The 8,260-nt window shown below is 46.5% G+C and overlaps 5 non-coding genes across 5 annotated transcripts; all 5 read left to right on the top strand.

The window, feature by feature from the left end:
• The first annotated feature begins 3,305 nt into the window (after positions 1 to 3,305).
• On the top strand, positions 3,306 to 3,377 carry TRNAE-CUC (transfer RNA glutamic acid (anticodon CUC)). The gene has a single exon. It is a non-coding gene; the product is annotated as a tRNA-Glu (tRNA).
• Positions 3,378 to 4,075: 698 nt separating this feature from the next.
• On the top strand, positions 4,076 to 4,147 carry TRNAE-CUC (transfer RNA glutamic acid (anticodon CUC)). The gene has a single exon. It is a non-coding gene; the product is annotated as a tRNA-Glu (tRNA).
• Positions 4,148 to 4,723: 576 nt separating this feature from the next.
• TRNAE-CUC (transfer RNA glutamic acid (anticodon CUC)) lies at positions 4,724 to 4,795 on the top strand. The gene has a single exon. It is a non-coding gene; the product is annotated as a tRNA-Glu (tRNA).
• A 1,398-nt stretch (positions 4,796 to 6,193) lies between these two features.
• TRNAE-CUC (transfer RNA glutamic acid (anticodon CUC)) lies at positions 6,194 to 6,265 on the top strand. The gene has a single exon. It is a non-coding gene; the product is annotated as a tRNA-Glu (tRNA).
• A 625-nt stretch (positions 6,266 to 6,890) lies between these two features.
• Positions 6,891 to 6,962, top strand: TRNAE-CUC (transfer RNA glutamic acid (anticodon CUC)). The gene has a single exon. It is a non-coding gene; the product is annotated as a tRNA-Glu (tRNA).
• The last annotated feature ends 1,298 nt before the right edge of the window (positions 6,963 to 8,260 follow it).

Raw genomic sequence — 8,260 nt, 5'->3', positions numbered from 1 at the left:
GAGCTCGTAGCAAACTCACTTGGAGAGGGATGAGAGCGATCTTGCTGCAGTCTAATTAGGGCGCATTGAGGAAATCTGTGTAAGAATGGACCTTGCTGACATTTTCAGTGCCTTAAAAGGCAAACGTTTGAATTGCACTGTCGCGTGGAAACCTTGAGCTTCTGGATACCACAAACTCGTTTTCTCACAGTTTATAGCAGCTCACAGTTCCCTGGTGGTCTAGTGGTTAGGATTCGGCACTCTCACCGCTGCGGCCCAGGTTCGATTCCCGGTCAGGGAAAGTTAATCTTTTCCCGCAACAAGCAACATGTGGCTGGCAAGCTACGAGCACATGCTCCAGGAGCTCGTAGCAAACTCACTTGGAGAGGGAGGAGAGCTATGATACGCCCAGGAAATGGAGATAACGAGATGGTTAAATAATGGTTGATTGAAGCTGTCAGGTGTAGCTCGCACTTTAATTTGAAATCGGTTTCCTTTTTGCCTTTAAAATAAGCGATCTTGCTGCAGTCTAATTAGGGCGCATTGAGGAAATATGTGTAAGAATGGACCTTGCTGACATTTTCAGTGCCTTAAAAGGCAAACGTTTGAATTGCACTGTCGCGTGGAAACCTTGAGCTTCTGGATTCCACAAACTCGTTTTCTCACAGTTTCTAGCAGCTCACAGTTCCCTGGTGGTCTAGTGGTTAGGATTCGGCGCTCTCACCGCTGCGGCCCAGGTTCGATTCCCGGTCAGGGAAAGTTAATCTTTTCCCGCAACAAGCAACATGTGGCTGGCAAGCTACGAGCACATGCTCCAGGAGCTCGTAGCAAACTCACTTGGAGAGGGAGGAGAGCTATGATACGCCCAGGAAATGGAGATAACGAGATGGTTAAATAATGGTTGATTGAAGCTGTCAGGTGTAGCTCGCACTTTAATTTGAAATCGGTTTCCTTTTTGCCTTTAAAATAAGCGATCTTGCTGCAGTCTAATTAGGGCGCATTGAGGAAATATGTGTAAGAATGGACCTTGCTGACATTTTCAGTGCCTTAAAAGGCAAACGTTTGAATTGCACTGTCGCGTGGAAACCTTGAGCTTCTGGATTCCACAAACTCGTTTTCTCACAGTTTCGAGCAGCTCACAGTTCCCTGGTGGTCTAGTGGTTAGGATTCGGCGCTCTCACCGCCGCGGCCCGGGTTTGATTCCCGGTCGGGGAAAGTTAATCTTTTCCCGCAACAAGCAAAATGTGCCCTAAAAATACATAAAACCCCACAAATGTTACATCCCCTAATAGCCCTGATCTGGGTGACCAACATATCCAAAGATCACACATATCAGTTCAGGGGTTCAGGAATTTCCTGGAAGTCATAATTTTGACCAAGCGTGCACATGGTCCTATGCCCAAAACAGTTCCATGAAATCAGTGCTAACAGTCGGTTAAGTTTGGTAGGCTTTTACAGGTTTCCCTGCAGGGCCCATAATCTGTGGGTAGGAGGCTGGCAAGCAGGCTCCTCCAGGAGCTCGTGGCAAACTCACTTGGAGAGGGAGGAGAGCTATGATACGCCCAGGAAATGGAGATAACGAGATGGTTAAATAATGGTTGATTGAAGCTGTCAGGTGTAGCTCGCAATTTAATTTGAAATCGGTTTCCTTTTTGCCTTTAAAATAAGCGATCTTGCTGCAGTCTAATTAGGGCGCATTGAGGAAATCTGTGTAAGAATGGACCTTGCTGACATTTTCAGTGCCTTAAAAGGCAAACGTTTGAATTGCACTGTCGCGTGGAAACCTTGAGCTTCTGGATACCACAAACTCGTTTTCTCACAGTTTATAGCAGCTCACAGTTCCCTGGTGGTCTAGTGGTTAGGATTTGGCGCTCTCACCGCCGCGGCCCGCGTTCGATTCCCGGTCAGGGAAAGTTAATCTTTTCCCGCAACAAGCAAAATGTGCCCTAAAAATACATAAAACCCCACAAATGTTGCATCCCCTAATAGCCCTGATCTGGGTGACCAGCATATCCAAAGATAACACATATCAGTTCAGGAATTTCCTGGAAGTCATAATTTTGACCAAGCGTGCACATGGTCCTATGCCCAAAACAGTTCCATGAAATCAGTGCTAACAGTCGGTCAAGTTTGGTAGGCTTTTACAGGTTTCCCTGCAGGGCCCATAATCTATGGGTAGGAGGCTGGCAAGCAGGCTCCTCCAGGAGCTCGTAGCAAACTCACTTGGAGAGGGATGAGAGCGATCTTGCTGCAGTCTAATTAGGGCGCATTGAGGAAATCTGTGTAAGAATGGACCTTGCTGACATTTTCAGTGCCTTAAAAGGCAAACGTTTGAATTGCACTGTCGCGTGGAAACCTTGAGCTTCTGGATACCACAAACTCGTTTTCTCACAGTTTATAGCAGCTCACAGTTCCCTGGTGGTCTAGTGGTTAGGATTCGGCACTCTCACTGCTGCGGCCCAGGTTCGATTCCCGGTCAGGGAAAGTTAATCTTTTCCCGCAACAAGCAACATGTGGCTGGCAAGCTACGAGCACATGCTCCAGGAGCTCGTAGCAAACTCACTTGGAGAGGGAGGAGAGCTATGATACGCCCAGGAAATGGAGATAACGAGATGGTTAAATAATGGTTGATTGAAGCTGTCAGGTGTAGCTCGCACTTTAATTTGAAATCGGTTTCCTTTTTGCCTTTAAAATAAGCGATCTTGCTGCAGTCTAATTAGGGCGCATTGAGGAAATATGTGTAAGAATGGACCTTGCTGACATTTTCAGTGCCTTAAAAGGCAAACGTTTGAATTGCACTGTCGCGTGGAAACCTTGAGCTTCTGGATTCCACAAACTCGTTTTCTCACAGTTTCCAGCAGCTCACAGTTCCCTGGTGGTCTAGTGGTTAGGATTCGGCGCTCTCACCGCTGCGGCCCAGGTTCGATTCCCGGTCAGGGAAAGTTAATCTTTTCCCGCAACAAGCAACATGTGGCTGGCAAGCTACGAGCACATGCTCCAGGAGCTCGTAGCAAACTCACTTGGAGAGGGAGGAGAGCTATGATACGCCCAGGAAATGGAGATAACGAGATGGTTAAATAATGGTTGATTGAAGCTGTCAGGTGTAGCTCGCACTTTAATTTGAAATCGGTTTCCTTTTTGCCTTTAAAATAAGCGATCTTGCTGCAGTCTAATTAGGGCGCATTGAGGAAATATGTGTAAGAATGGACCTTGCTGACATTTTCAGTGCCTTAAAAGGCAAACGTTTGAATTGCACTGTCGCGTGGAAACCTTGAGCTTCTGGATTCCACAAACTCGTTTTCTCACAGTTTCTAGCAGCTCACAGTTCCCTGGTAGTCTAGTGGTTAGGATTTGGCGCTCTCACCGCCGCGGTCCGGGTTCGATTCCCGGTCAGGGAAAGTTAATCTTTTCCCGCAACAAGGAAAATGTGCCCTAAAAATACATAAAACCCCACAAATGTTACATCCCCCAATAGCCCTGATCTGGGTGACTAACATATCCAAAGATCACACATATCAGTTCAGGGGTTCAGGAATTTCCTGGAAGTCATAATTTTGACCAAGCGTGCACATGGTCCTATGCCCAAAACAGTTCCATGAAATCAGTGCTAACAGTCGGTCACGTTTGGTAGGCTTTTACAGGTTTCCCTGCAGGGCCCATAATCTGTGGGTAGGAGGCTAACAAGCAGGCTCCTCCAGGAGCTCGTGGCAAACTCACTTGGAGAGGGAGGAGAGCTATGATACGCCCAGGAAATGGAGATAACGAGATGGTTAAATAATGGTTGATTGAAGCTGTCAGGTGTAGCTCGCACTTTAATTTGAAATCGGTTTCCTTTTTGCCTTTAAAATAAGCGATCTTGCTGCAGTCTAATTAGGGCGCATTGAGGAAATCTGTGTAAGAATGGACCTTGCTGACATTTTCAGTGCCTTAACCCCTTAAGGACACATGACATGTGTGACATGTCATGATGCCCATTTATTCCAGTTTGGTCCTTAAGGGGTTAAAAGGCAAACGTTTGAATTGCACTGTCGCGTGGAAACCTTGAGCTTCTGGATACCACAAACTCGTTTTCTCACAGTTTCTAGCAGCTCACAGTTCCCTGGTAGTCTAGTGGTTAGGATTCGGCGCTCTCACCGCCGCGGCCCGGGTTCGATTCCCGGTCAGGGAAAGTTAATCTTTTCCCGCAACAAGCAAAATGTTCCCTAAAAATACATAAAACCCCACAAATGTTACATCCCCTTATAGCCCTGATCTGGGTGACCAACATATCCAAAGATCACACATATCAGATCAGGGGTTCAGGAATTTCCTGGAAGTCATAATTTTGACCAAGCGTGCACATGGTCCTATGCCCAAAACAGTTCCATGAAATCAGTGCTAACAGTCGGTCACGTTTGGTAGTCTTTTACAGGTTTCCCAGCAGGGCCCATAATCTGTGGGTAGGAGGATGGCAAGCAGGCTCCTCCAGGAGCTCGTGGAAAACTCACTTGGAGAGGGAGGAGAGTTATGATAGGCCCAGGTGTAGCTCGCACTTTAATTTGAAATCGGTTTCCTTTTTGCCTTTAAAATAAGCGATCTTGCTGCAGTCTAATTAGGGCGCATTGAGGAAATCTGTGTAAGAATGGACCTTGCTGACATTTTCAGTGCCTTAAAAGGCAAACGTTTGAATTGCACTGTCGCGTGGAAACCTTGAGCTTCTGGATTCCACAAACTCGTTTTCTCACAGTTTCTAGCAGCTCACAGTTCCCTGGTGGTCTAGTGGTTAGGATTCGGCGCTCTCACCGCCGCGGCCTGGGTTCGATTCCCGGTCAGGGAAAGTTAATCTTTTCCCGCAAAAAGCAAAATGTTCCCTAAAAATACATTAAACCCAACAAATGTTACATCCCCTAATAGCCCTGATCTGGGTGACCAACATATCCAAAGATCACACATATCAGTTCAGGGGTTCAGGAATTTCCTGGAAGTCATAATTTTGACCAAGCGTGCACATGGTCCTATGCCCAAAACAGTTCCATGAAATCAGTGCTAACAGTCGGTTAAGTTTGGTAGGCTTTTACAGGTTTCCCTGCAGGGCCCATAATCTGTGGGTAGGAGGCTGGCAAGCAGGCTCCTCCAGGAGCTCGTGGCAAACTCACTTGGAGAGGGAGGAGAGCTATGATACCCCCAGGAAATGGAGATAACGAGATGGTTAAATAATGGTTGATTGAAGCTGTCAGGTGTAGCTCGCACTTTAATTTGAAATCGGTTTCCTTTTTGCCTTTAAAATAAGCGATCTTGCTGCAGTCTAATTAGGGCGCATTGAGGAAATCTGTGTAAGAATGGACCTTGCTGACATTTTCAGTGCCTTAACCCCTTAAGGACACATGACATGTGTGACATGTCATGATGCCCATTTATTCCAGAAGTTTGGTCCTTAAGGGGTTAAAAGGCAAACGTTTGAATTGCACTGTCGCGTGGAAACCTTGAGCTTCTGGATACCACAAACTCGTTTTCTCACAGTTTCTAGCAGCTCACAGTTCCCTGGTCGTCTAGTGGTTAGGATTCGGTGCTCTCACTGCCGCAGACCGGGTTCGATTCCCGGTCAGGGAAAGTTAATCTTTTCCCGCAACAAGCAAAATGTGCCCTAAAAATACATGAAACCCCACAAATGTTACATCCCCTAATAGCCCTGATCTGGGTGACCAACATATCCAAAGATCACACATATCAGCTCAGGGGTTCAGGAATTTCCTGGAAGTCATAACTTTGACCAAGCGTGCACATGGTCCTATGCCCAAAACAGTTCCATGAAATCAGTGCTAACAGTCGGTCAAGTTTGGTAGGCTTTTACAGGTTTCCCTGCAGGGCCCATAATCTGTGGGTAGGAGGCTGGCAAGCAGGCTCCTCCAGGAGCTCGTGGCAAACTCACTTGGAGAGGGAGGAGAGCTATGATACCCCCAGGAAATGGAGATAACGAGATGGTTAAATAATGGTTGATTGAAGCTGTCAGGTGTAGCTCGCACTTTAATTTGAAATCGGTTTCCTTTTTGCCTTTAAAATAAGCGATCTTGCTGCAGTATAATTAGGGCGCATTGAGGAAATCTGTGTAAGAATGGACCTTGCTGACATTTTCAGTGCCTTAAAAGGCAAACGTTTGAATTGCACTGTCGCGTGGAAACCTTGAGCTTCTGGATTCCACAAACTCGTTTTCTCACAGTTTCTAGCAGCTCACAGTTCCCTGGTGGTCTAGTGGTTAGGATTCGGCGCTCTCACCGCCGCGGCCCGGGTTCGATTCCCGGTCAGGGAAAGTTAATCTTTTCCCGCAACAAGCAAAATGTTCCCTAAAAATACATAAAACCCCACAAATGTTACATCCCTTAATAGCCCTGATCTGGGTGACCAACATATCCAAAGATCACACATATCAGTTCAGGGGTTCAGGAATTTCCTGGAAGTCATAATTTTGACCAAGCGTGCACATGGTCCTATGCCCAAAACAGTTCCATGAAATCAGTGCTAACAGTCGGTCACGTTTGGTAGGCTTTTACAGGTTTCCCTGCAGGGCCCATAATCTGTGGGTAGGAGGCTGTCAAGCAGGCTCCTCCAGGAGCTTGTGGCAAACTCACTTGGAGAGGGAGGAGAGCTATGATACGCCCAGGAAATGGAGATAACGAGATGGTTAAATAATGGTTGATTGAAGCTGTCAGGTGTAGCTCGCACTTTAATTTGAAATCGGTTTCCTTTTTGCCTTTAAAATAAGCGATCTTGCTGCAGTCTAATTAGGGCGCATTGAGGAAATCTGTGTAAGAATGGACCTTGCTGACATTTTCAGTGCCTTAAAAGGCAAACGTTTGAATTGCACTGTCGCGTGGAAACCTTGAGCTTCTGGATTCCACAAACTCGTTTTCTCACAGTTTCTAGCAGCTCACAGTTCCCTGGTGGTCTAGTGGTTAGGATTCGGCGCTCTCACCGCCGCGGCCTGGGTTCGATTCCCGGTCAGGGAAAGTTAATCTTTTCCCGCAAAAAGCAAAATGTTCCCTAAAAATACATTAAACCCAACAAATGTTACATCCCCTAATAGCCCTGATCTGGGTGACCAACATATCCAAAGATCACACATATCAGTTCAGGGGTTCAGGAATTTCCTGGAAGTCATAATTTTGACCAAGCGTGCACATGGTCCTATGCCCAAAACAGTTCCATGAAATCAGTGCTAACAGTCGGTTAAGTTTGGTAGGCTTTTACAGGTTTCCCTGCAGGGCCCATAATCTGTGGGTAGGAGGCTGGCAAGCAGGCTCCTCCAGGAGCTCGTGGCAAACTCACTTGGAGAGGGAGGAGAGCTATGATACCCCCAGGAAATGGAGATAACGAGATGGTTAAATAATGGTTGATTGAAGCTGTCAGGTGTAGCTCGCACTTTAATTTGAAATCGGTTTCCTTTTTGCCTTTAAAATAAGCGATCTTGCTGCAGTCTAATTAGGGCGCATTGAGGAAATCTGTGTAAGAATGGACCTTGCTGACATTTTCAGTGCCTTAACCCCTTAAGGACACATGACATGTGTGACATGTCATGATGCCCATTTATTCCAGAAGTTTGGTCCTTAAGGGGTTAAAAGGCAAACGTTTGAATTGCACTGTCGCGTGGAAACCTTGAGCTTCTGGATACCACAAACTCGTTTTCTCACAGTTTCTAGCAGCTCACAGTTCCCTGGTCGTCTAGTGGTTAGGATTCGGTGCTCTCACTGCCGCAGACCGGGTTCGATTCCCGGTCAGGGAAAGTTAATCTTTTCCCGCAACAAGCAAAATGTGCCCTAAAAATACATGAAACCCCACAAATGTTACATCCCCTAATAGCCCTGATCTGGGTGACCAACATATCCAAAGATCACACATATCAGCTCAGGGGTTCAGGAATTTCCTGGAAGTCATAACTTTGACCAAGCGTGCACATGGTCCTATGCCCAAAACAGTTCCATGAAATCAGTGCTAACAGTCGGTCAAGTTTGGTAGGCTTTTACAGGTTTCCCTGCAGGGCCCATAATCTGTGGGTAGGAGGCTGGCAAGCAGGCTCCTCCAGGAGCTCGTGGCAAACTCACTTGGAGAGGGAGGAGAGCTATGATACCCCCAGGAAATGGAGATAACGAGATGGTTAAATAATGGTTGATTGAAGCTGTCAGGTGTAGCTCGCACTTTAATTTGAAATCGGTTTCCTTTTTGCCTTTAAAATAAGCGATCTTGCTGCAGTATAATTAGGGCGCATTGAGGAAATCTGTGTAAGAATGGACCTTGCTGACATTTTCAG

Source organism: Pelobates fuscus, chromosome 3, assembly GCF_036172605.1.
Source record: "Pelobates fuscus isolate aPelFus1 chromosome 3, aPelFus1.pri, whole genome shotgun sequence".
In the NCBI taxonomy this organism is placed as follows: Eukaryota; Metazoa; Chordata; class Amphibia; order Anura; family Pelobatidae; genus Pelobates; species Pelobates fuscus.
This window is presented reverse-complemented; position numbering and strand designations above follow the sequence as displayed.